The sequence below is a fragment of the Tamandua tetradactyla genome, chromosome 3 (genome assembly GCF_023851605.1).
Source record: "Tamandua tetradactyla isolate mTamTet1 chromosome 3, mTamTet1.pri, whole genome shotgun sequence".
NCBI lineage: Eukaryota > Metazoa > Chordata > Mammalia > Pilosa > Myrmecophagidae > Tamandua > Tamandua tetradactyla.
The window spans coordinates 107,164,484-107,181,788 of record NC_135329.1 but is presented as its reverse complement, the minus strand read 5'-3'; the positions used below and the strand labels follow the sequence as shown (position 1 = coordinate 107,181,788).

Genomic DNA, 17,305 nt, shown 5'->3' with positions numbered 1-17,305 from the left:
TTTAGTAATGCCTGCTGAGCATAAGCTGAGAAACCACACTCTGACCCAAACCACCAAATTACATTTCCAAAAAGAAAGATATATTTGGCTTCTCTGAATTCACTACCTTGCTAGAAAAGCATACAGGGGAAATCAACTAATGTATGATGACATGCCTTTGCCGAAGAGAACAAAGGACAGTCATTTCCAAGCACTGAGAATAGGGATTCCATTATCATTTCATTTCCTCATAGAGCTCAGATAGCATCTATTAGAAGGTCCAGTTCTCAATTATATGTTATGTTGTACTCTCAGATGTACTTTAAGATGTCAATTGGAACAAATATATATAAAGGAAATTTACTCTTGAATATAAGGTGTTCTTAGAATGCATAAGAAAAGTGGTATTATTTGCACCAGAAAATTCTGTTTATGCCCTTAAGTGATCAGTGCTAACAGGCAATCATTTAGCCTCCTGGGTATTGTGGCTTCATATTAATTTATCTATTTGTAGGCTGTTTTCAGAGCAGCTAAACACACACACACACACACACACACACACACACACACAAACCCCACAAGACAAACACTGCTAAAATGTTAGTGGCTATGAATGATTATTGACTGAGATTATTTAAAATTTTATGGTAAAAACAATGAGTGCAGTAAATGAATTCCTAGGTTACTTCCTTTGAATTTGCTTGTTGGTTTTTCTCAGAACTTGTATCCCAATAGGATTGAGTTTGCCTGCATTTCTGAGGCTGTGATTTGAAACGTATTGCTCCTCAATGTAAGGCACAGGTCTCTCCTTGGACAAGAAAAAGAAACCGTTCCATTGTCTCATGTTTCTTTAGATCACGAAGATAGCTCTAGCATAGGCATGCTGTTAAAGAGTGGTCCAACCATTATCAAAATTTTTAATTAATGCTTTTCTTTTTATGTAAGAATTTAAGCCCAAGCCCCCACCACCACCTTTACAATTACATAAAATTGTAAATGATGACTAGGCAGTACTATCCAAATAGAACCATTATTTGCAAGTTTCTACTAAATGCAAAGGAAAGCACTATGTAATGGGATAATAAGAAAACAATACTGGAACACTGTCAGCATGTTAGGTGGAAATCAAATGAGAAAAGGTTATTTGTGAGACTACATCCTACGAATCACAAATAATGTCAGAAACTATTTTTTAACTGTATGGTTCTATTTGGCTCTCTCATGGAAAGTGCACAAGGATAAGAGAAATCACAAAGTGAAAAATACATGAGGACAAAATGAAAGAAGATGGGAAGAGAAAAGTGGAAATGGGTATGAGGAAAGTAATGAATTAAGTAATAAAAGAATCACATTTCATGCTGTGAATGCTGACAAGAATGGAATGAAAGGTCAGAAGCCAGTACCTACATTAGAATAAGGAGGGAATAACTTGTTACAGTGAAAAGTCTGCCCTAAAATTCGATGTGATATCGGGGGTAAGAGGAGAATCTTTAAAAATGAAAAGACATGACCACAACCAATGCCAGGAAACTGAGCTGATGAGAGGGAGGGTTTAGTTGACTGTACTGTGCCCTGGAAATGAAGCCTTCACCATTTCATTCTACAAACTCTTTAATAGTGCTCAGACAGTTTAAACAAAGCTTTTTGGCTTTTATAAGGGCTACAAAAAATTACCTCTGCCAAAGCACTTCACACAAGTAGGGAGGTTGATGAAAAATTAATTTAAAAAGTTATTTTTCCCACACCTCATATGTGAATCTGAAATCAAATGGATCCCCCTGACATGAATCTGTTTTTCTAAAGTTATCAATATTACTCAGGACTTGTATTTCTACCCTTCCTCTTGAAAAATGCTCCAAGGTTTAGATCGAAAATGAGAACTGTTTATATGTACATATCGTTAATATAAATACTTGATCACCTGGTTTAATGTTTTTATTCTTTATACCCCAGCGATCAGCTTACTGTAGCAGAAGTAGATAGTTTCAATGATAAACTACTGGAAAATAGGGAGCACGTCTACATAGGAAGATGTTAACCTACCTTCATAATTAATGGCATAAAAAGACAGCACCTCTTAAAGAAGATTTTCCAGCCACACGGAATTACTTGATCCCCTCCCCCCTTATGTCTGCCATTTGACCTTTGCACAAGCTTGTCCCTGCTAACTGACAAATTCCTATCCTTCCTTCAAAAGCCCAAGGAAATCCTACCACCTCCACAAAACTTTGCACTTGACCCTCAGCTGGTATTTATTGGTACTCAGTGACAGTCTGGCTTTACGCAGATCGTGGCACTGTTGTAACATCTGGGCACACAGTGGGGCCATGATGGTTAGGGCTGATGTGGGATGCTGGGGAAGCTACATTCTAAAAAGCCATCACCTTCACACCTTCTCTAGGTGTCTCTTATTCCCTTACAATATTTTAGCGCATTTTCTTAATAATCCTATGGCTACTTTGTAAGTTAAAAACTACCCAGAGAATTTGCTCAGGGAAACAGAACTTGCACTCTCCATATCTAAACATGCTTCTGGGGCTAACCAGGTTAAATGTGGGCTCTCAGGGTTTGTTTATGTGTCTACTGGACAAAAATTAAATCAAGTCTTAGGCAGGGCCCATGTCTTCCTGACGTCTGTGTTGCACAAGACCTGGGGAACAGAAGGATGCTCAGTAAGTATCTGTTGAATTGACGTGAATTTTTGATGGGATCCAGTTGCTAAATGGCTCTTATTTAATTCTCTAGTGAAAAGAGATCCCTTCAAGGGAACACATAAGGGGCATTCTACAAAGCACAAAGGACAGTAGAGGAACACAAAGGAAAACCTTTTCTTTCCATTATGGGCTTGGGTAAATAATGCCAAAATGACTGTGTCCCTGAGAGCTGTGGCTTGTTGGTTTCACTAAGGGAAGAAAACAGTGTCCCTTAAGAATTGTGAGAACTGCCCCCTTAGAGTCCTTGGTCCACCGGGCAAGTAATCTTACCTAGAGAATCAAAAATCTCTCCAAAGCCAAAAAGGCAGCAGGGCATTCAAGTATAAAAATTAAGTACCCAGATGCCCGATTTCGTCTCCTGTCAGTCCTTTATGTTCTGGCTATTTCATACTGCTATTTAGTTGGTGCTTATTATAGTTTTATAATGGAAAAGTGTTAAAGCATGGACTTTTCAGGAAATCATTTGAAAATGTTCTGAAGGAGAGAAATGAGCCATGGGAAAGTTAAATGAAAATCATTTCTAAATGGCACAAATTAGGAAGAAAATAACAGGGTTTAATAGGACCATAGATGCTAAAAATGCCACTGAAAAATCTAAATCCTCTGAGAAAAGTAACATTTCATTCTTCTAGTTATGAGTACAATTTTTACTTCTTTATTGGGGAAATGTGTTTTTACAGTGTTGCCAATTTCAGAATCCTCTCATAAACTCATTCATTGAGCCAATCTTTTAATATATTAAATAAACTTCCACTTATCATAATTGACCAAATTCATTAAATACTATTTTTTGATCCCACTTCTCCAGTTACAGACAGACTTTCCTGGCATAACCTTGCCAAACAGATTCACTTTGGGTCTCAGTGGACATCATTATTACACATCTGAGTCTCAGAGTTCAAGGGTTCCAGACAAACAATCTAACAACCATTACCATAAAAAGATAAGAACAAAGAGAAGGATATCCATGGCCACTCTAACGAAGGACCTGCTGCCAGTCAAGGCTCAGGTGGAAGCTGTCAGACTTAAGCCCTCCATACTGGACACTATGGCTATTTGGTAGAATATGGAAACCAGTTCAAAGGCCCAACTAGGACCAAGGATACTTGCAAGTCAGAGCCAATATCTGTCCTATTGCAATGTAAGAGGAAAAGATCTCCAGGAGTGGCGAGATCAATAGAAGCAGTATGGATTCTCTTCTTCTCCAAACACTGTGAGCTTTTCATACAGGTTGTACACATTTCCCTTTGATTCCTTAATTCATGTAACTCCCTTCTAGCCCTTCTTCACCTGACCAGGCTTTCTTCTTTCCTGCTCTACAGCTCCATGCTTTCCCATCAGAGGGTTCTGCAAGGCTTTAACCTCTCTCAACTTGGCAATATCCACCCCTTTTCGTATCCAGTCATACTCAGTTATGATCTCCTCCATTAGGACTTGTCTGACCAACTAGAAAGTATCTCATTTAAACCAAATTACTCGTTTGTTTCCATGTTTCCATCATGCATTTGCATCTGCTTGTGCACAAAGTAATACATATAATGCTAAAGTTCACTTCTAAATCACATGCTTTTTAACCTGCACATCAACTGTCCTGGATTATCAATGATACCACAATAAGGTTCTGCTGTACTTAGATCTCAATCATCACAATCATTTGAACTAGACAGGGTTGGTATGATCTCAATTTACAGACGGAAATAACTAAAATTTGCAGACGTTAAGTGAATCACTCAAGGAAGTATGGCTGAGCTAGTTTTTGAACTGAGATTATTTGATAATCTCACTCTGGCAATGCCAAGAGAACAAGGGCTCTGCCTGCTTAGATTGTTCAGGCACACTGCTCTAAGATGTGCTAGACACCTTTCCAATGATGATGATAATGCTAATATTTCTATTCCTGGAAAAAGGAAAACCAAGAACAGAGTTTTCAAAGATTTCTATAAATTAGAAGATGCCTATTACATAAACAGAAAAAAAATGCATATGCAATTTATTTCTGTTTTTTGGGTATGGGATTCCTTTCACAGTTTCAAAAATCCAAAGTGGTGATTCAAGAACTTCTGTATTTAAAAAGCAATAGCAGGTATGTCTTTCAGATAGGTGCAATTCTTTCTTTGAAGATGTGGGTTTTAAATAATATCCACTTATTGTGCATGGATAATTCAGTGGTAGAATTCTTGCCTGCCACATAGGAGACCTGGTTTTGATTCTCTGCCCATGTACTCCAAAACAAACAAATAAACAAACAAAAAAAATGCAAAAACAAAAACCATTCAACAAATGATGCTGTGATAATAGGATATTCACATGGAAAAAGAATGAAATGTGATCCCCACTGTATAGGATACAAAATATAAGACAATATCCACAAACATTTTTAAGTTGGCATCTGCAGCAGATCCATTAAGCCTGTCATTTTGTGCTGCAGGTTGCTCAACAGGTAGGCTTTTGGAGCCAGGATTTCCTAGAGCTCTAGGGTCCTGTGATGCTTTATTCAGAGTTGTTGGTGACAGTAAGTTTTAGACTACACACTTAATTCTGTGGCCCTATTCATCATACTGGCCTTTGCACATACTGCTTTCTTTAGCTACATAGCAATTGAAAAGACTTCCTCAGAATGCCCAGAACTTACTATTAGGCCCAGTTTGTAAGATTCCCCCATTGGTTTTACTTTTCTTTATTTTTTTTTTGCATGGGCAGGCACCAGGAATCGAACCCAGAGCTCTGGCATGGCAGGCAAAAACTCTGCCTGCTGAGCCATCATGGACCGCCCTCACCACTGGTTTTAAATATGCACTATGCTTTTCTTTTTAGTTATAACATATACACAAACACGTATATGCCCAAAAATCTACAAAAGAGCCTAATAATGATGAATGAGCTTCAGCCACAAAAATTGACAACTAAATTGTTGAAGTCTAAAGCAGAGGGAGGTTTATTACAGGAATAACTGTGGTAGCTGCATTCCCTATCTCCTAAGAACAGTGGTTTCTAAGCTGGATGTGCAGACCCTGAGGGCTGCTGCTACTTTACTGCAAGGGACCCATGAATGCATTCCTTTACCAAGCTTAGCCTGTATTCCAACGAAGAATGAAATCTCAGACATGCTGGTTCTCTCATTTGTCAAGTGAATGCAGGCACTGTTGTGACTAATGAAATTTTAATTTCACTTGAAAGGACTGCTGACTTCAAAATAACATTTCTACCATTTAGAATTTTCTTATTCTAGGCAAACGAAGAGCACAAGGTGGAACACTACTTTTACACATAAAGAAGAGAAAAAAAAATCACCTAATAAGAAGGTTATGCTCTAAAATTACACTACTAATTATATTCTGACTAAAGGCATGTTGAACAGAACACCCATTCTTCTGAAAGTGATAACTGGAGAACATACTTTCTGGAGAAGTTCTAGACTCTCAATTCATTACCTTTCATTTTCCAATGAGTTACAGACCCCTTCTCTCTAGTTTGAATATCACTTTCCATTTTTTAAATGTCTTCAAGGTCAAGGTCAACACCCACAAATTGCTACCTCTTCTTTGTCATCCGCATTCTACCCATGGGGTGGGGGTCAGGGAGGACTGAGACTGAATAAGGGTAAGTCCCTTCCCTGATGTTTCCTACTTTCCTCAAAGAGGTCACACACAGCTCACCCATCCCTAAGGATATATAATAAAGAGAAGCTATAAAACCCTCATCTAAAAGACATGGCTAAAGCTCTGTTATCTGTGTTAAACCAGCTTAGGATATTTACAATGAAAAAGAAGTAGAAGCCCCTTACTTCTTTTTTTATGCATATTATATTTTTCTTATAGAAGATATAATATCTTATCGTTCATCATTTAAGTGACTATGAAAATAAACCATAGTCCATAAAATGAACTGCAAGGTAAGGGGCAGTCTACAAAAAAAAGTACTGTTGTGCAGATCCTATAAAATGCATGATGTTGTGTAAGTATAGCACTGACACACATACACACACATGTATAGATACACATCTGAGCATTGGCCAGACTTCTGAATGTGGCATGTTTTATAGAACTGAGGGAGCAGAATCGACATAGGCAACTTGGGACAGAGGGAGATTCCAGAGGCTGGGTTTCCTTCTCCAATACTTTGGGAGATGCTCCCCACTTCCACGCTGTGTTATGGTCAGAAATCAGATAGAATTTTCAGACTGTTCACAGCATGCCAAGGACTCCTGTTATGGCAGCCCTTCTGATTTTCCTAGAATGGATTGTGGTTATCAGTTAGGCTGAAGTGAAAAAAAGTAACACTATGATTAATATTTCCAGAAAACTCTGGGAAAGCTGAACTCATAGTCCTTAAGCACACAAATCATTTATCTCAGAGGTGGTTAGATTTTGTCGTGGAGACCTGATGAGAGACAAACACTTCTGTCCTTAAGTAATTAAACAGCTAGAGATATTGACCAGGGAACAAGTACAAAGAAAGGTAGATGCTAGACAGACAGGCAGATATGTGGAAAAATGATAGGGAGAAAGAGAATAAGTGAGCCTAGGTCCCAGAGGACAGTCACCAAATTCAGATGAGACAAGAAAGCTTTCCTTATCTGTTGCAATAGAAGAGAGTGTCTGAAAGGGAGCTCACTCTGCCTTTTGGATATTAGTAAAGAGATTAGTTAACTGATTTCAGTTCCCAGGAACTGTTGTCCTAAGGGTAAGTAAATCAGAAAAGTATTTTGGGATTTATCAGGAAAGGAAGGAGGCCCAAGGCTTGTGACTCTGTCATGTAAGTACAAGAGAGAAGTAAAGGCTTTGAGGAAAACTTTGCTTTTCTTGTGGGTCTCTGTTGGGAGAGAGGCCTGTATGATTTACAGTTCCCTCTTACTCTCAGTACTTATCATGCTATCTCTAACAGGGTTCTCTAGAAGAACAGAACCAACAGAAGATATCTGTAAATATGAGATTTATAAAGATGTCTCACACAATCATGAAAATGTAAGGGTCCAAAATCTGTAGGGCAGGCTATGAATTAGGCAACTCTGATGAAAGGTCTCGATGAATTTCACAGGAAAGTCTCACTGGCTGAAGAAGCAGTGAAAATTCTTTCTTCTTTCTTAAAAGTCTTCAAATGATTGGATCAAATCCAGCTGACTGGGTTCTTGTGTTTGCAAGAGACATACCCTTAGAGGAGCGTAGATACAACTAGCCACAGCTGCAATCAACTGTCTGATGATTTACCAGACTGGCCTTCTGGTTTATCACCAGCCATGAAATGGTCTTGCAGCCACACTCAGGCCAGTGCTTGCCTGACTAGACAACAGGGCATCTTCACGCGGCTGAGTTCATACCAGAGACTAACCATCACACTATCCTTTCACTCAAGGACATATACAACTGTTTCTTTACTTAATTATTTGCAAGAGGTCTAAGGTGCAGGTCCAGGAAATCAACATAATTTGGGTTATAAAAATGTATTTATATAAAGAAGCAGTATAATGTAAGTTGCACATTCCTTAGGCAGAGAAATGTTTGTGTTGCTGGCCTATGAAATGCAAATGGACAAGGATGAGTAGCTCTAGTTGGACTGTGAAGTGCAAATGAACAAGAATGAGTAGCTCTAGTTAGGATTAATCTATATGAATGACTTTGAGATGGGGGATTTGTCAATCAAGCAAACAAAGAGAGCAAAATATAAATGTAGTCTCTCATAAACTGTGCACAAGGACCAGAGGGCAAATGGGATGATGCCTGGAGACTGGAGTAAGTGGGTTAAGTAAATGGGAAATTCTAAGGAGGCAGAATCTTATTTGAAGGCAATGGGAATCATTAAAACTTCAGAGATTTAGGTTGAAAGAAACATTGCACTTACAGTTTGCAGAAGATAAATCATCCTGTATCTGAGGGAGATGAGAGTGCAAAAGCGTGGAGAAATGAGGAGATTACAGTGGTCTCAGTATGAGGATATCATCATCATCATTATAATTATTATTTGCACACAGCTCTCAATACACAGCAAGGAAGAAGAGACATAAAGATTTAGTAGTGAAAATAAAGGAGACAATTGAAACATCAGTGCTACTTTATGGAATGATTTAAGATTAGCATATTCGAGAACATAGGAATACATTAAAGTTTTCTCCCTCTTTTCCACCAGGAGAATTGTGAGAAAACAGACAAGGCATCAGAATCCCAAGCACACTGAATTCCAGGGAGTATTGCTAATGAGCAGAGCAGCAGAAACTCTTAGGTATTTGGCAAGGTAACTTTCTCACAACATATTTACCATCTTATTTCATCTTATCATGGTTTAATGGGGATAAATCTGATATATGTATGACTTGAAAAGTATATGGTTTTTAAACAGTTTGCTCAGAACTAACCAATAATTGTAATAGGTGAGCACAAAGCTGGGTCTTGCTCAAATTTCAGAACCACATCCAAAAGGAAAGCCCATTCTTGGAAAGAAATGCCTTTTTATATATTTTTTGTTATCATGCAGTGAGAGCGCTGGGCCCATCATGCTAGAACTGCTTAATTATAACCACAAGTAAACCTTTCCTAGAATCAAACATCAGAATTCTTATACATCATTTATTTGATAGTCTATCAGGAAGTTAAAGGTAACAGATCAAAAGAAGGAACCATAAAAAAAAAGACTTATATTCCATCTGGGAAGACCAATTTAAAAATAAGGATAAATATAAGTAAGAATCATAGTCTACAATTCCATTTCTAATTTGGCAAATTTCTAAACGATCCTGTTATCATACCAGGTATATTGTGGTGTGGTATGGGATCACTACATCTTTTCATATAAGAAAAAAATAAGTATATTATTACTTCCTTGCAGCTTGGGCAAAGGAGAAAAATAAGCATATTATTAGAAAATAGGCTTACAGAAAATTTTTACACAATGATGGCATTATTACGTGTGTGTGTGCACACAAAACACACATACACAGAGTCTTTCTCTTCTCCTGTAGATCAATGTATGAGGAAGTTGTTCTCAGACTGCATTGTACTCTAACAGATTTCCTTGTTAAAACAGAAGGCCAGGCAGAGCACGAAATAGCTTTTTAAAATATGAACTCTTAGTCTGAGTCCTCACACAACAAATCTGAGGTGTCTGGGACAAAGGGAAAGTGAAGCATACAGCTACAAGTCCTGTTTTATAACCAAGGATGGCACAGCCTGACCTTTGCAAAATGAGAGGCAACATTGATTGCATAATGGAATCCCTGCCATTCACTTACATGGTGATAAATTAGGATCTTGGCTCCAATTTCTACTCTACTTTCATCAGTAGGAGACTCCTATGAGGGGCTAATTGAAAGCTGCTGCTTCATGGAATAAAGGGTATTTTGCTGCAAAAATTCTTCCTCTGGGGAAGACAATTAGGAAGAGACAGAGACTAGATCTTTTTGGCTCTTCACAAAAACAGAATATGACTGCTAAAGAAAAATGACAGTTTAAGGCACACATTTTAGGGCCTTCATTTTAGGACACTTTATTTGGTTGACCAAAGGAAAGGCAGCTGATAGTGAGGGAAAGTCACTTCTAACAAGGGCAAATATCACCGTAAGCAATACAAATCATAAACCCATTCCTGATTTGAACAACTTGACAATGAAGGCCTTAAAGCTGTGTTTGACAGATGGTCAAAATAACACATTTAAATAAAGCGATCAAGTTTCTACAAACTTGGCCTTGAAGAAACAATCCCCTCCCATTGCCCAGCCCCTCCAAAATAAAACAGAAAAACTTTGTATACTATATTCCTGTTTTATGCTATGTTCTCAATAAACGTATGTTTACAGAAATAATGAAGGAAGGAAAGAAGGAATGCATGCAGAAACTTTCCCTCATCATGCTTCCTGAAAAGCACATTTAGAAACTACTGCTGGCATTAACTGAAACTAGAACTTTTTTCCTCTTTGTAATTCATTTTACAGGAATTTTAGAATTATATACAACAATAATTTAAATTTAATTGAACTCAGGTCTCCAGATCCTAATGGTTCTTAAAAGTAGATACACAAATGAATTCAGAGAACTTTTATTTCTTAGATTTCTCTGAATATAGATACTACTGATAATTATCAAGCTCACTTTTCCATCCCAGTTCAGCATACTTTGAATTAATTAAGGAAACTGTAAGTTTTTCAAAAGAATCCTTTTTTTCCCCTTGAAGGCAGGTAATATTCAACATGGTCCGCATGTACCACGCCTAGAGGCAGACCCCACGAACATGAGGGAGCCAGGCTCACAGTGCACCTCGATCTCTCAGAAGGTGGGAAACACGTTTTGAACATCTTTTCGTTGTACGTAACATCTGGCATGTGCGTGTTGAACTGAACTGAATCCCAGAAAGTATGCAGCCTATGGTTCTACATCTAAGCTAGTATCTCACTGAGGGAGGGAGCGTGCCTGTTAAAGTATTCTTCTTTAGCAAGAAACACCTGCTTTGGATTGATGAAAATGATATCTGTAGAGCAATTGAGGAGATGGGAATCCTCAAGTATTTTATTGTGTTGGTTCCCTGTCCTCCATTATTGGATTCCTTGGTTGGGTCTTATGAATTGATAATGTGGTTCTCTTAGTGAGTGGCTTCATTTCAGTAGTGGGTGCAGGTGATCCTTCACCTTGCATGAAAGATTATCTGTGGCCTAGTGAGCAGAGCAGCGCAAAGGAAGCTGTATGGAAGAAGCTTTGTTGCTTTGTTTCAGGTTCCACTACTAGTTTCCTGGCAGCTGATTTAAGGGGCTCTCAGGATCTAGTGTTTCTCTTCAAAACCTGAAATTAATACTTATTTTCAAGAATAGATTAACACTGAAGCATGGAATTAAAAAAAGTTTGGGTCTGGGTGAAAATTTTAAGATCATCTACTCCAACTGCATCATTTTCTTCATCAAATATACACTTGCAGTCCCCCCTGGAGATTAATCTAATAAACACTTTTGGGCTAAATTTAGCATGCTTGTAACATTGCACACCCAAAGTTGGGGAGAGATGATAGACTGAAAGAGCGAGGTCCATGTCTTGACGTCTTATGCTTTCTCTTCCTCCACAGCACCTAATACATTGCTGAGCACAAGAGATGCACAATCAGTAAGTACCTGCTAATCCAGAAAAACATGTTCAGCCATTCCAAAAATAACACTACTATTTCTGATAAAGTTACAAGGGGTCTTTACAATTTCATAGCACATCAATTTTTGACATTTCTTTTAAGCATAAAATGATTCCATCTAAAAAGGAAGGTCTTTAATTTTGTAGTTAAGACATATAAAGTGCCCTATGTTGAATGACAATTAAAATCAAACCATTAACTATTTACAGACCACTTACTCTAAACAAGGTAGAGTACAAGGTATTGACGAGGAATAGAAAGAAAAGAAAGTATATGAACCTCATGAAGATTACCCCTCATTAAAGATAATATCATCTTTGCACACAATAGTTATGGATCACATAAACTTCTAAGGGTTAAAGCTAGATCTTTGTACTTCGTCATTTGCTCATGCATTAATTTGGTAGACATTTACTGATAATTTACTATTTATGACACAGATTCTCCTTAGATACTGCATAAATACAGACAACATGGGCTCTTTTTTTCTTGTGTAGAGGTTGAAAAACTAGGCCCACAGGCAAATTTGGCCTACTGTCTTTGTTTTTAATTGAGATATAATTCACATATGATACAATTTCACTATGTTAAAGTATAAAAATTCACTGGTTTTTAGTATATTGTCAAAATTTTGCACCAAACATCACTATGCTATCCCAATTCCAGAATATTTTCATCACCCCCAAAGAAACCCTATGCCTATTACCAGGCACTCCTTCCCTTTCCCCTAGCTCCTGCAACCTGTAATCTACTTTCTACTTCTATGGATTTGCCTATTCTAGACGTTTCATATAAACAGAATCATATGATATGTGGCCTTTTATGTTTGGCTTCTCTAATTTAGTGTAATGTTTTCAAGGTTCATCCAGGTTGTAGAATGAATTAATACTTCAGTATAATTTATGCTGAATAATATTCAACCATAAGGATATACAACATTTTGTTTATGCATTCATCACTGGTGGACATTTGGGTTGTTTCCACATTTGGCTGTTATAAATAATGTGGCTATGAACATTTTTGAAGAAATTTTTTGTTGACATATACTTTCATATGTTTTCAATTCTCTTGGGTATGCACCTCAGAGTGCGATTAATGGGTCATGTGGTAAATATGTTGGGCTTTTAGAGGAGATGCAAAATTGTTTTCAAAAGTAGCTGTGAGTTTTTACATTCCTACCAGCAATGCATGGGGGTTTCATTTAATTCACATCCTCAGCAACACTTATTTTCTATCTTTTTGATTATAGGGATCCTAGTGGGTATAAAGTGATTTTGATATGCATTTCTATAATCACTAATGATGTTGACCATGTTCTTATTGACCATTTGTACATTTCTTTTGCAGAAATTTCTGTTCAATCCTGTGACCATTTTTTAAATTGGGCTCTCTTTTTACGTGTGTATACTAGACTCTTATAAGACATATGAATTGCAGATATTTTTTTCCATTACTAGGGTTGCCTTTACTTTTTTGAGAGGGTCCTTTCAAATATGAATTTTTTTTATTTTGATGAAGTTCAAGTTACCTAATTCTTCTCTGATTGCTTAAGCTGCAGGTGTCATATCTAAGAAATTATTGCTTAATCCAAGGTTCAAAGATTCACATCAACGTTTTTTTCTTAGAATTTTATATTTTTAGCTCTTACATTTGGGTCTTTGATCTATTTTGAATTAATATTTGCATATGATGGAGGAAGTGGCACAGTTTATTTACTTTTTTGCATGTGGACACCTCTTTGTCCCAGAACCATATGTTGAAAAGACTTTCCCACAAATGAATTGTCTTGACACTGCTGAAGCTGAATAATGGCCCCACAAAGAGATCCATATCCTAAATCTACGAACCTGCAAATGCTATTTTATACTGCAAAAGAGCCTTTGATATGAAGTAAAGTATCTCCTGATAAGGGGATTATACTGGATTACCTGAGTGGGCGAGATGTAATCAAATGGGTCCTTATAAGAGGGTTACAGAGAGATCAGGCACAGGAGAAAGTGATGTGAAGAAAAGCAAAGATTGGAGTGATGACCTTGTATTATCAGGGTTCTCCAGAGAAACATAACCAACAGGAGATGCATATGTCTCTATTTACCTATCTATCATTACCTATATATCTAAGTATTTATAGATATAGTATATTAAAGATTTATTGTAAGAATTGGTTCACATGTCTGTAGGAACTGGCAAGTCCAAGCTCCATAGGTCAGGCCTCAAGCTGGCAAATGATAAAAGTGAAGTTAAGGACTTTAATTTGAATTTCCCAGGGGAAGCTGGCTTGCTGGAAATTCTGGCAATGACCAACACTGAAGTGGAGTTAAAATTCCTTTTCTGACTTCTGAAATCCTTAGTCCTGGCTTTTATGACCTCCAATTGATTAGATGAAGAGATTCCCCATATTGCTGAGGGTAGTCTTTTTTGTTGGTCATAGATGCAATCAACTGATTACAGATGCAAATTCCATTTCAAAATACTCTCACATTAACAAGCAGACCATGACTTCACAAAACAACTAGACATCCTAACTGAGCCAAGTTGACACATGAAACTATCACAGGCCTCCATGGCTTCTGGTGAAGAATCAGCTATTAATTCTTATATCGATGATCCCTTGTAGATGCTTCTTTCTAGCTGCTTTCAAGATTCTCTCTGCTTTGACTTTGACAGTTTGGTTATATGTGCCTAGGTGTAATCGAATCTCTTTGGCTTTGCCCTATTTGGAGTTTGTTAGGATTCCTGGATGTGTAGATTAACATTTTTTCACAAATTTACAAAGTTTTTGGCCATTATTTCTTCATATATTCTTTCTGCTTCTTTCTCTCCCTCTTCTGCTGGGATTCCCATTATGTACTATTGGGATGCTTAGTGGTATCCCTTGGTCTTTGAGGCTCTATTCATTTTTCTTCATTCTTTTTCCTTTCTTTTCCTTCTCCAGATGGGAAATTTCAATTGACATCTTCAAATAAACTGCTTCTTTCTCCTGCTTGCTCAAATCTGCTCTTTAGCCTCTCTAGTGATTTTTTTGTTGCAGTTGTTTGCTTTTAAAAAAATATATTTTTACTTATATATCTTCATACACCTCACAGGCCTGTTTAGTTTTTTTTTTTTTTTAACTTTTTTATGTATAGTATAACATACATACAAGGCAAAAAAATAAAAAAAAGCAATAGTTTTCAAAGCACTCTTCAAAAAGTGGTTAGGGGACAGATCCCAGAGTTCGTCATGGGCTACCATATAATCCTTTCATATTTTCCCTTCTAGTTGCTCCAGAATATAGGAGGCTAGAGGCCTTAAATATTCTTTCTTATCATCACAATCAACTTTTTTTCCTTCTTTTTTTGTGAACAATAACATATAGACAAATAAGCTATAAATTTCCAAGCATAGCACCACAATTCGTTGAAGGACATATTTCAGACTTTGACATGGGTTACAATTTCACAATTTCGGGTTATTGCTTCTAGCTGCTCTAAAATATTAGAGACTAAAAGAGATATCAATTTAATGATTCAGCATTTATATTCATTTGTTAAGTACTATTTTCTAGGTATAATTTCACCATTACCTTTGATCTTTCCATACCTCTCTTTGGGGTTGTTTGGGCTATGGCAATTCTAAATTTTTTATATTGGAAGAGTCTGTCACTAATATGGGGTAGGGGGATGGAACCATCTGATGTTCTGGAAAGGCTGGGCTCTCTAGGTTTCAGGACTTATCTGGACCAGACACCCATCTGGAGGTTGTAGGTTTCTGGCAAGTTACTTTATTGCCTGAAACCCTTGTGGAATCTCATATATTGCCCTAGGTGTTCTTTAGGATTGGCTGGAATGGTCCTGATTGGGGGTTGGCAGGTTGTGATAGGTAGCAAGGTCTACCTGAAGCTTGTGTAAGTGCAACCTCCAGAGTAGCCTTTTGACTCTACTTGAACTCTCTCTGCCACTGGTACTTTATTAATTATACTTCTTTTTCCTCTTTTGGCCAGGATGTAATTATTGATTCCACAGTGCCAGGTCAGGATTCATCCCTGGGAGTCATCTCCCACGTCACCAGGGAGACTTTCACCCCTGGATGTCACGTCTCACATAGGGGGAGGGCAATGATCTCACTTACAGAGTTGGGCTTAGAGACAGTGAGGCCACATTCTAGTGATTTTCTCATTTCAGTTATTATGCTTTTAACTACAAAATATCTATTTGGTTCTCTTTTTCTAAATAATTTCAGTCTCTTAATTCTTATTCTCTATTTGGTTATGAAACGGAGGATGAAGAGACATCTTCCGAGCAGAAGTTTTCTGTAGAAGCAGTGATGCAGGTCAGGACTTAAAAGGCAGGTTTGTCCACCCAGAAGACTCACTCCTGTGATGTGTATGTCCTAGTCTTAAAAGACATTTTGCATCTGGAAGAGCATCAAACAACATAGCCTAGATAGAAACTGTACTTGGATGACAATGTGTGAGAGGCATTTGGTTCTGTACAAACCTTCGCCAGGACCTGAAACAATACAGGGGAGAGAAACCTTTCAAAAGGAATGTGGGCAGGTTCTCGCTTATGAATATCTGCAGATTGTATGTGTCATGGAAGTCCTTCCCTTCTGGGAGGTCAGGAAGGACTTCCTAGTCAATCCAGAGCACAAGGACCCTCTCAGTGGTGAGAAATCTCACACCTGCATCAAGCATGTTGAGGTCTTTCACATTGGAGAAGGTCATTATAAGTGAGGGGAATGTGGAAATGCTTCAAGTCACAAATGCACATTTGCTCCTAAAGAGAGAATCTGCATTGGAGAAGAGTTTATGAATGTAGCAAATATAGGAAAGTCTTCAGCTGCAAATATAAAATTTTCACACCAGTGAATTCACTGGAGAAAGGCTCTATCAATGTGGTGAATGTGAGAAATTCCTTGGCCAAATCTCTGCCCTCAATGAACGCCAGAAGGTTCACACTGGATCAAGGCCTTATGAGGGCAGCAAATGTGGGAATTCCTTCAACTGCATATTTGATGCTTTCCCATTTACTTACCTTAAGGAAAGAAGGAGCAACCAGAGCCCTTATAGGGTCATCACTCCCTTCTCTCTAACTAGTTAGGGGATGGGCCTGACCCAGTTTTGGCCAGGAGGACCCAATCTGAGTTGTCTTGGTGGCTTGCCTTTTGTATGGACACTGTGGGTCTCACATTATGCTTGTTATCAGTTTTTCCAGCTTCCAAGACTGCCACACAGTGTTCTAGTTTGTGAATAATCAAGATTTTTTTTTTTTTTTTTTTGGTCTAAGCATCTTTAATCTTGGGGTTCTAATCACCCGTGTGGGTTGATAGGAAAACAGAATTGGGATCTATCAGCAAGGAAAGGTGAATAACTTTTGTGGGGATTCCAAACTTTGTGTGACTCAGAGAGGACAGTATGGTGGCAGAAAATAGCACACTCTTTCCAGTTCTGGCCTAATTTGCATTGCTGCCAAAGGTGTCCCTGGAAAACCTGCAAGGCTTGGTTGTCCTAAATTTTTGGTCTGGCTGATAGA

The 17,305-nt window shown here is 37.8% G+C and overlaps 1 protein-coding gene across 1 annotated transcript in view; it reads right to left on the bottom strand.

Annotated features, from left to right (window-relative positions):
• The window catches only part of THSD7B (thrombospondin type 1 domain containing 7B), a 535,886-nt gene that overhangs the window by 102,175 nt on the left and 416,406 nt on the right, over positions 1 to 17,305 (bottom strand). The gene's annotated exons all lie outside the window — the stretch shown is intronic.